General features: G+C 41.4%; 1 pseudogene; it reads right to left on the bottom strand.

Moving 5' to 3' along the window:
• Positions 1 to 1,505: 1,505 nt before the first annotated feature.
• LOC143981409 (cytochrome c oxidase subunit 2-like) lies at positions 1,506 to 8,400 on the bottom strand (annotated as a pseudogene).
• Positions 8,401 to 9,826: the final 1,426 nt, after the last annotated feature.

The raw sequence follows: 9,826 nt of genomic DNA, 5'->3' as shown, positions 1-9,826 counted from the left end.
AATTAGGAATAGAATTAGGATAGAGAAGAGGAGGGCTAGTACACCTCCTAATTTATTTGGGATTGAGCGGAGGATTGCATAAGCAAATAGGAAGTATCATTCAGGCTTAATGTGAGGGGGTGTAATTAATGGGTTAGCGGGGGTGAAATTATCAGGGTCTCCTAGGATGTTGGGGGCGAAGGTTGAGAGGGCTGCTAGGGCGGTTAGTATAACAGCAAAGCCGAATAGGTCTTTATAAGTGAAGTATGGGTGAAAGGGGACTTTGTCTAAGTTGGAGTTTAGGCCAGTAGGGTTGGATGAACCTGTCTGATGAAGGAAAAGGAGATGGATTACACTTGCGGCCGCAATAATGAATGGGAGAATAAAATGGAAGGTAAAAAAGCGGGTTAAGGTGGCATTGTCTACTGAGAAGCCTCCTCAGATTCATTGGACGAGGTTTGTGCCAACGTAGGGGGCGGCTGATAGGAGGTTGGTGATAACTGTGGCGCCTCAAAAGGATATTTGTCCCCATGGGAGGACATAGCCTACGAAAGCTGTGGCTATTAGTAAGAACAATAGGATGATGCCAATATTTCATGTTTCTTTATAGAGAAAAGATCCATAGTAGAGACCTCGACCAATGTGAAAATAAATGCAGATAAAGAAGAATGATGCGCCGTTAGCGTGGAGGTTACGCAAGAGTCAGCCGTTATTCACATCGCGGCAAATGTGGGCGATGGATGAAAATGCGAGGGAGGTATCTGCTGTATAATGTATCGCCAGGAATAGGCCTGTGGCGATTTGGGCTACTAAGCAAACTCCTAGAAGTGAGCCAAAATTTCATCATGCTGAGATGTTGGCAGGGGATGGAAGATCAATAAATGAGTTGTTGAGAATTTTAAGAAGGGGGTGGGATTTTCGTATTGTCATCAGTTTTTGTAGTTGAAATACAACAGTAGTTTTTCAAGCTATCGGTCTAGGTTAAATCCCTGGCAGAAACTAATGATTTTGGAATTGAGTTTATTAGTGGGACTTTTGGCGGTGGCTTCTAACCCTTCTCCTTACTTTGCGGCACTAGGGTTAGTGGGGGGTTCGGGGGTAGGGTGTCTAGTCTTAATAAAAGGGGGGGTTAGTTTTTTATCTTTAATTTTATTTTTGGTGTACCTCGGGGGGATAATAATTGTATTTGCTTACAGTGCTGCTTTGGTGGCGGAACCATATCCTGAGGCGTGAGGGAGTCAAGTGGTTATAGGATACATTGTAGTATTTAATATGCTACTTATAATCTTATGATGAACTCAGATAGGGGAAGAAAACATAGTTTTATCTTTGGGAACAGGGTGGGATACAGGGTATAATGAGTGATGAGGAGTGGGGAATTTACTATGTGATGGTGGATGGGTGCTATTTTTAGGAGGATGGGCCCTATTATTAACATTGTTTTTAGTTTTAGAAGTAGTACGGGGACATAAAGGAAGTGGGGCGTTACGGGCTGTAAGATGGACTCTAATGGTAGCAGTTGTGGCGAAAAAAAGTTCTATAAGTGATGTGACTTAAGATGAATTTAATAAGTAAAGGGGTGTACGAAACGATATCAAACAGCTTATAAGGGTAATATGTATTGTCAGAGGTTCATATAATACTGATGCATGCTGATGATGATCTTTGGTAGGTATTTAAGGCACATGTAGTTGAATCTGGGGTATTTGGGTTGGGCTGGGGCTGGGGCGTTATGGATATAGGCAAATTCTAGTATAAGAAATTAGAGGATAGGATCATTGTAGAGTAAATTCTATGTAAATATCTAAGAAAGAGCTAGTGTTGATAATAGGTATGGTATAGTCGTGAAGCTAACCATGGAATCGAACCATGATCATGATGAATTAGCAATCCTCACTACACCAGATAGCTCGGTGAATAAAAGGATATTACCCTTCATTTCTAGAATCACAATCTAGTGTTTTAATTAAACTATATTCACAAAGGATTATTTCTGGGTTTATAATGAGAAGAAGACCTGGGATGATGTGAAGGAAAAGTAAAAGGTGTTCGCGGGATTGGTAGGGGTAAAGGGTTTTGATATGATTTGGTAGAGGGCCGCGTTGGGTTGATCACAAGACATACAGGGTGTATGCGGTTGTGAAGATGAGATTAAGAACAACAATTAAGAATACAATAGGAGATCAACTAAGAAGTGAGGTCATAATAAGTATTTCTCCCATGAAGTTAATGGTTGGGGGGAAGGCTATATTTAGTAATAAGGAGATTAGTCATCATGCCCCTGCGAGGGGGAAAATTGTTAGGGCCCCTCGTAGTAAAATTATGGTTCGGCTGTTAGTGCGTTCATAGGAGGTGTTGGCTAGGCAGAAGAGAGCAGAAGAAGTAAGACCGTGAGCGATTATCATTATTATTGCTCCTGAGTAGCTTCATGGGGAGGAAGTTAGGGCAGCGGCGACTACAAGGTTTATATGACTAACAGAAGATATGGCGATAAGTGATTTTAAGTCTGTTTGTCGAAGACAAAGGAGTGCGGTGGCTAAAATACCAAGGATTGCGATGAGTATGACAAATAGTGTTTGGTTAAGATTATTTTCTTGAAGGAGAGGAGATGAGCGAATAATACCATAACCTCCAAGTTTTAGAAGTGTACCAGCTAAGATTATGGACCCAGCAATTGGTGCTTCTACATGTGCTAAGGGTAGTCATAAATGGAGGCAGTAAATAGGTAATTTAATTAAAAAGGCTATGTTATAAATAGCTCAAAAGAGACCGGGGTAGTTAGTTAGGGCTTGGGTGATGTGCAGAGTATGAGTGAGAGTTGGGAGTAAAGAACCATTAACAGAATAAAATTTAATAATTCAGATCATGAGAGGAATAGCTCCAAGCATAGTATAAAATGCTAAATACATTCCGGCCTCCAGGCGCTGCTCTTGGGCACCTCAGCGTGTAATAATAATTATGGTGGGAACTAAGGAAGCTTCAAAGAAAATGAAGAAGAGTATTAGGTCTGGGGTTGTGAAGGCTAACAAGGTGGTTAGTTGAAGGAAAGTCATGTTTACAATATAGGTTCGTTGGCGATTGATGGGTTCTAGGCGTATTTTACTTTGGCTGGCTAATAGGGTCAATGGGAATAATCAGCATGTCAAGATAGCTAATGGACCTGAGATGCTATCTACGAGAAAAAGGGTGTTGGAAAAGCTAAAGTCTTGGAGGAAGATTCAGGAGAGAGAAAAAAGGGTGGTGATGAAACCTTGACTGGTGACTAGCGTTCATAGATGCTTTTGGGGGGAGAGAAGAATAGTGGGAAACAGAGAGATTCAGGCGGCAATGATTATTAACATTGTAAAAGGTTTAGGGTTTTTAAGTTGTCTGAGCCGTGAGAGCGGGCTGTGGCAATTATTAGAGAAAGGCCCAATGCTGCTTCGCAGGCTGATATAGTTAATATAACTAGAGGGATTATTAAGGGGTTGACTATGAGATGATTGGGTCAAAGGCTTAGGCCGATAAAAATAATCAATATTATGCCTTCAAGACATAAGAGTGCTGATAAGAGGTGTATGCGGTGGAAGGATAGACCTGCGAGGACGACAGAAAACATTATGGCTAAAAGGGTGGACATAGGGGTACTATGGATTTTAACCATAATTAGCTGAGTCGAAGTCAGCTGTCTTTGTTGGACTAGCGCCCCACTCAGCTCACTCAAGGCCCCCTTGAAGTCATTCGTAAATAAATCCGAGGGTTAAAAGAATAAGAATAATTGAAGCTCAGGCAAAGGCTTTAAGGGGGGATAGTTGAATTGCTCAAGGGGAGGGGAGAAGTAGAGCAATTTCTAGGTCAAATAGAAGAAAGAGGATGGCTACAAGAAAAAATCGTATAGAATAGGGAAGACGGGCGGAGCCTAAGGGGTCGAAGCCACATTCATAGGGTGATAATTTTTCTGTGTCAGGACTAATAAGGGGAAGTCAGAAGCTAAGAAGGGCTAGAGCTATAGATAAAATAAGAGCTGTGGAGAAAAATGTTAGCATTATCTTCTCTCGGATATTAACCAAGACCGGATGATTGGAAGTCATCTATACATTATACTAAGAAGATATGAACCTCATCAATAAATTGAAACATAAAGGAAAAGTCAGACAACATCAACGAAATGTCAGTATCATGCTGCGGCCTCAAAGCCAAAGTGATGTAGAGAAGTAAAGTGAAAAAATAATTGACGTGCGAGGCAAGTTACAAGGAAGATTGAGCCAATAATTACGTGTAAACCATGGAAGCCTGTGGCAACAAAGAAAGTAGTACCATAAATTCCGTCTGAAATTGTGAATGGGGCTTCGTAATATTCCATGGCTTGAAGGGTAGTAAAGTAGAGACCTAAAATGACTGTGATGGTTAGAGCTTGAAGGGCTCCTTTACGATTAGCCTGCATAATACTATGATGGGCTCATGTAACAGAGACACCTGAGGCAAGTAGAACTGCTGTATTAAGGAGAGGAATTTCGAAAGGATTGAAAGGATTAATTCCTGTAGGGGGTCAAGATTCTCCAATTTCTAAAATAGGTGTTAGGCTGGCGTTGTAAAATGCTCAAAAAAACCCAAAAAAGAAGAATACTTCTGAGGTAATAAATAGAATTATTCCATAGCGGAGGCCTTTTTGTACGGGGAGGGTGTGGTGACCTTGGAAAGTGCCTTCTCGAGTCACGTCTCGCCATCATTGGAATATTGTTAATAGTATAGAAATTAATCCGAGGACTAGAATAGAGGAGGTATTAAAGTGGAATCATGCGGCGAGGCCTGAAGTAAATAAAAAGGCGGCGGTAGCTCCTATTAGGGGTCAAGGGCTGGGGTTTACTATGTGGAAGGTGTGGGTTTGATGGGCCATAAGTGTTTTCTTGTAGATACAGGCTTAGAAGTAAGATAAAAACGTAGGCTTGAATTAAAGCGACTGCAATTTCTAAAATTGTAAGAAGAATCAAGACTATAAAGGTTAATAAGGAGACCGGTAGAGATAAAGAAATTAATGTTAAAACTGCTGATGAGGTTAAATGAATAAGCAGGTGACCAGCGGTGAGGTTGGCGGTGAGTCGAACTCCAAGAGCTAAGGGTCGAATAAATAAACTGATAGTTTCGATTAAAATGAGAACTGGGATTAACGGGGTAGGTGTACCTTCAGGCAGGAAGTGTGCTAGAGAATGATTAAATTGATTGCGAAAGCCTGTGAGAACAGTTGCAAGTCAAAGTGGGACGGCTAGCCCTAAGTTGATAGATAATTGGGTGGTTGGTGTAAATGTGTAGGGCAATAAGCCTAGAAGATTTATACTTAAAAGAAACACTATTAAGGAGGTTAATAAAAAGGCTCATTTGTGGGCAGGGGCATTTAAAGGGAGAAGAAGTTGTTTTGTAAATTTAATGAGGAATCAGTTCTGAATTGTTAGCAGGCGGTTGTTTACCCATCCAGTTGAAGGGGTGGGGAATAATAATCATGGGGTTAATATGGCTAATAGGATGATGGGAATACCTAATGAGGTTGTTGAGGCAAATTGGTCAAATAAGTTTATTATCATGGTCAAGTTCAAAGGGGGAGGTTTGTTTTTGTGCTTTTAGGGTGAGGGTCATAAAGATCAGTATGGTTTAAAATTTTTGAGGGTGCTAAAGCTAAGAAAATAATTCAAACTAGAAGAAGATAAAAGAGTCATGGGGTGGGGTTAAGCTGAGGCATATCACTAAGGGTGGTCGGAGTCACCTGTCTACAGCTTAAAAGGCTGTTGCTAACCTATAGCTTCATAGTGAGGTGTCTAGGGTTATATTAATTCAGCTTAGGAAATTTTTAATTGGCAGGGCTTCAATTACGATAGGTATGAAGCTGTGATTTGCCCCACAAATTTCAGAACACTGACCGTAGTAAACCCCTGGGTGACCAATAATAAAGGAGGTTTGGTTAAGTCGGCCTGGGATGGCATCTGACTTAACACCTAAAGTAGGGATAGTTCAAGAGTGGAGGACGTCTTCGGCGGTGATTATAATTCGTGCGGCTGTTCCGATGGGGGCAATTAATCGATTATCAACCTCTAATAGTCGGAAGTGACCGGGTTCTAAGTCTTTAGAGGGAGTTATATAAGAGTCAAAGACCAGATCAGTAAAATCTGAGTATTCATAGCTTCAGTATCATTGATGGCCAATTGTTTTTACGGTTATATCTGGGTCGTTAATCTCATCTATTAGGTATAGAATACGTAATGATGGGAGGGCAATTGCAATGAGGATAATTGAGGGCATAATTGTTCAGACTATTTCGATTTCTTGGGCATCAATAGTATTAATACTCGAGAGTTTAGTTGATATTAAAGTGGAAATAATGTATAGTACAAGTATGCTAATCAAGAGTGCTACTATAAGGGCGTGATCATGAAAGTGAAGAAGTTCTTCTATAAGGGGGGAGGCTGCATCTTGGAAGCCTAACTGAGTGGGGTGTGCCATGGAGGAATACAAGAGTCTAACTAGTAATTCTGTCTCGACAAGGCAGTGTTATAATTTAACTAACTCCTCGAAGAAAGTGACAGAGAGGTTATGTGCCCGGCTTGAAACCGGGTTATGGGGGTTCGATTCCTCCCTTTCTTGTACCAGCTTAATGGAGAAAGTTGGCTCTTCAAATGTATGATAGTGAGGGGGAGATCCAAGGAGTCACTCGATGTTAGTTAAGGTTGATTTTGCTTCTGTGTAAAGATGTTTGGTAGAAAAAGCTTCTCAGATAATGAAAATCATTATTACTACAGCGACTAGAGAGATTAAAGAACCAATGGATGAAATAGTGTTCCACAAGGTGTAAGCGTCAGGGTAATCAGAATAGCGTCGAGGCATTCCGGCTAGGCCGAGGAAATGTTGGGGGAAGAATGTTAAATTTACACCAATAAATATTACGACAAAATGAATTTTAGTTCATAAGCTATGAAGGGTGAGGCCTGTAAATAGGGGGAATCAGTGGACGAACCCCGCCATGATGGCGAAAACTGCTCCCATAGATAGAACATAGTGAAAGTGGGCAACTACGTAGTAGGTGTCATGAAGGACAATGTCAATAGAGGAGTTGGCTAGGACAATGCCTGTAAGCCCTCCAACCGTAAATAAGAAAATAAATCCCAGAGCCCAAAGAAGGGGGGCGTCCCATTTAATAACTCCACCATGTATTGTGGCTAGTCAACTAAAAACTTTTACTCCCGTAGGGATAGCAATAATTATTGTAGCAGAGGTGAAGTAGGCTCGTGTGTCAACATTAAGATCTGTAGTGAACATGTGGTGGGCTCAAACGATAAAGCCCAAGAGACCGATGGATAATATTGCTCAGACTATACCTATGTAGCCAAATGGTTCCTTTTTGCCTGAATAGTAGGCTACAACATGGGAAATAATTCCGAAACCTGGAAGAATAAGAATATAGACTTCCGGGTGTCCGAAGAATCAGAATAAGTGTTGGTAAAGAACTGGGTCACCACCCCCCGCAGGGTCGAAAAAGGTAGTATTTAAATTTCGATCTGTTAAGAGTATAGTAATCCCTGCCGCTAGAACTGGGAGAGATAAAAGAAGTAAGACTGCGGTGATTAAAACAGATCAGACAAATAGGGGTGTTTGATATTGTGTAGTAGATGAGGGTTTTATGTTAATTACTGTGGTAATAAAGTTAACTGCTCCCAAAATAGATGATACCCCTGCTAAGTGTAGTGAGAAGATTGCTAGATCTACTGAGGGTCCTGCATGGGCCAGATTACCAGCCAAGGGGGGATAAACTGTTCACCCAGTTCCGGCCCCTGCTTCAACTGTAGAGGAGGCTAAAAGTAGGAAGAAGGATGGGGGAAGAAGTCAAAAACTTATATTGTTTATTCGGGGGAAGGCCATGTCCGGGGCTCCGATTATCAGGGGGACTAATCAGTTGCCGAACCCTCCAATTAGGACGGGCATTACTATGAAGAAAATTATTACAAATGCATGAGCTGTAACAATTACGTTATAAATTTGATCATCGCCGAGAAGGGAGCCGGGCTGACTCAATTCCGCGCGGATGAGCAAGCTTAGGGCTGTTCCGATTATCCCAGCTCATGCACCGAAAATAAAGTAAAGGGTTCCGATATCTTTATGGTTAGTAGAAAAGAGTCAGCGGGCATATATCACAGGTAAAGTGGCCGAGTAGGTGGCGAATTGTAGCTTCGAGGACAGAGGTTTAAGCCCTCTCTTTACCAGGTCCTGGAGTGTTAACACGTGAGATTGCAAATCTCGAAAAGCAGGGTAAAACCTGCCGGGACTTCTCCCGTTTTATATAAGCGGGAGAAGTAGAATGAAGCTCGCTGGATTGAGTATTTAGCTGTTAACTAAAGTATTACGGGATCAAGGCCCGTCATTCTAGAGAACTTTATCTTAATTGAAAGGGTCTGAGTTGCATTCAGAAGATGTAAGTTAATATCTTGCAAGTTCTACAGAAACTGAAGGAGTTTAACCTTCGCTTAAGGCTTTGAAGGCCTTTGGTCTATGTTAACCTAAGTTTCTATAGGAGCAAAAGTGTGGGGGTAAGGGGAAGAAGAATAAGGGCTATTACATTAATAATGGCAGTTGGTAAGTGTGTTGGGTGAGGGGTTCGTCAGTTGAGTAAAGAATTAGGGGTGTTAGGAGGGAGGGTCATAGTAACAATGTATGCTAAGCGAAGGTAAAAAAATAAGGCTAGTATTGAGATGAGTATAATTGACGAGGCTAAAAGGGTTGCATTTTGTTTGACTAACTCTGTGACGATCAAGAGTTTGGGGGCAAATCCTGTTAGAGGAGGAAGGCCTGCTAGGGACAATAAAATAAGTATAACGGTTGTGGTGAGGGCTGGAGTTTTAGATCATGAAATAGAAATATCTAGAATTTTTGTGGCAGAAATATTAATCAAGGACAAGAATATGGCAGAGGTTATGATTAGATATAAAATGAAGTTAAATAGGGAGAGTTGGGGATCAAATTTTAAGACAATAATAATTCAGCCCAGGTGTCCGATAGATGAAAAGGCTATAATTTTTCGGAGTTGGGTTTGGCTAATACCTCCTCAGCCCCCGATTAAAATTGAGGCGAGGCCTAGGGCAATAGTTAGGTTAAGGTTAATAAGGTGGGAGGTTTGAATGAGAAGCGCCATGGGGGCGATTTTTTGTCAAGTGGATAAAATTAATCCTGTTGGAAGAGAAATACCTTGGAGAACTTCAGGTATTCAGAAGTGGAGAGGGGCTAGGCCAAGTTTTATTATGATAGCAAGAGAGAGAGTGAGTATAGGAAGGTTCGTAAGGGTATTAATGCCTCATTCGCCTGTTTGTCATGCGTTAATAAGGGCTGAAAATAAAATTAGAGCGGAAGCTGTGGCTTGGGTTAAGAAATATTTTGTAGCTGCTTCAATAGCTCGTGGATGTGGGGTTTTAGTTATCATAGGAATGATGGCGAGGGTATTAATTTCTAAGCCGACTCAGGCTAGGAGTCAATGAAAGCTTGATAGGGTGACTGTGGTGCCAATAGCGAGACTTAAGAGAAAAATTGTTAAAGCGAGAGGGTTGATTAGTAGAGGAAGGATTTTAACCAACATTATTGGGGTATGGGCCCAAGAGCTTATTTAGCTTACTTTACTAAGGAGTAGTATAGGGGGAGTACAGAGGGTTTTGATCTCTCAGGTGCAGGTTCAATTCCTGCCTCTTTAAAGGAAGTGAGGGGGTTTGAACCCCTATAGGTCTCCCTATCAAGGAGATCCGTAACTTTCGGGCACACTTCCATGGTAATGGGGGGGCAAGGAGGAGGGAAACTGGAATAGAAATAAAGATAATGACTAGAGCGAGAGTCAGGGGTA

Source organism: Lithobates pipiens, unplaced genomic scaffold, assembly GCF_037356315.1.
Source record: "Lithobates pipiens isolate NorthernLeopardFrog02 unplaced genomic scaffold, aLitPip1_a1.2 Scaffold_152, whole genome shotgun sequence".
In the NCBI taxonomy this organism is placed as follows: domain Eukaryota; kingdom Metazoa; phylum Chordata; class Amphibia; order Anura; family Ranidae; genus Lithobates; species Lithobates pipiens.
Note: the sequence above shows the minus strand (reverse complement) of the source record. Positions and strands in the feature narration are given on the sequence as shown.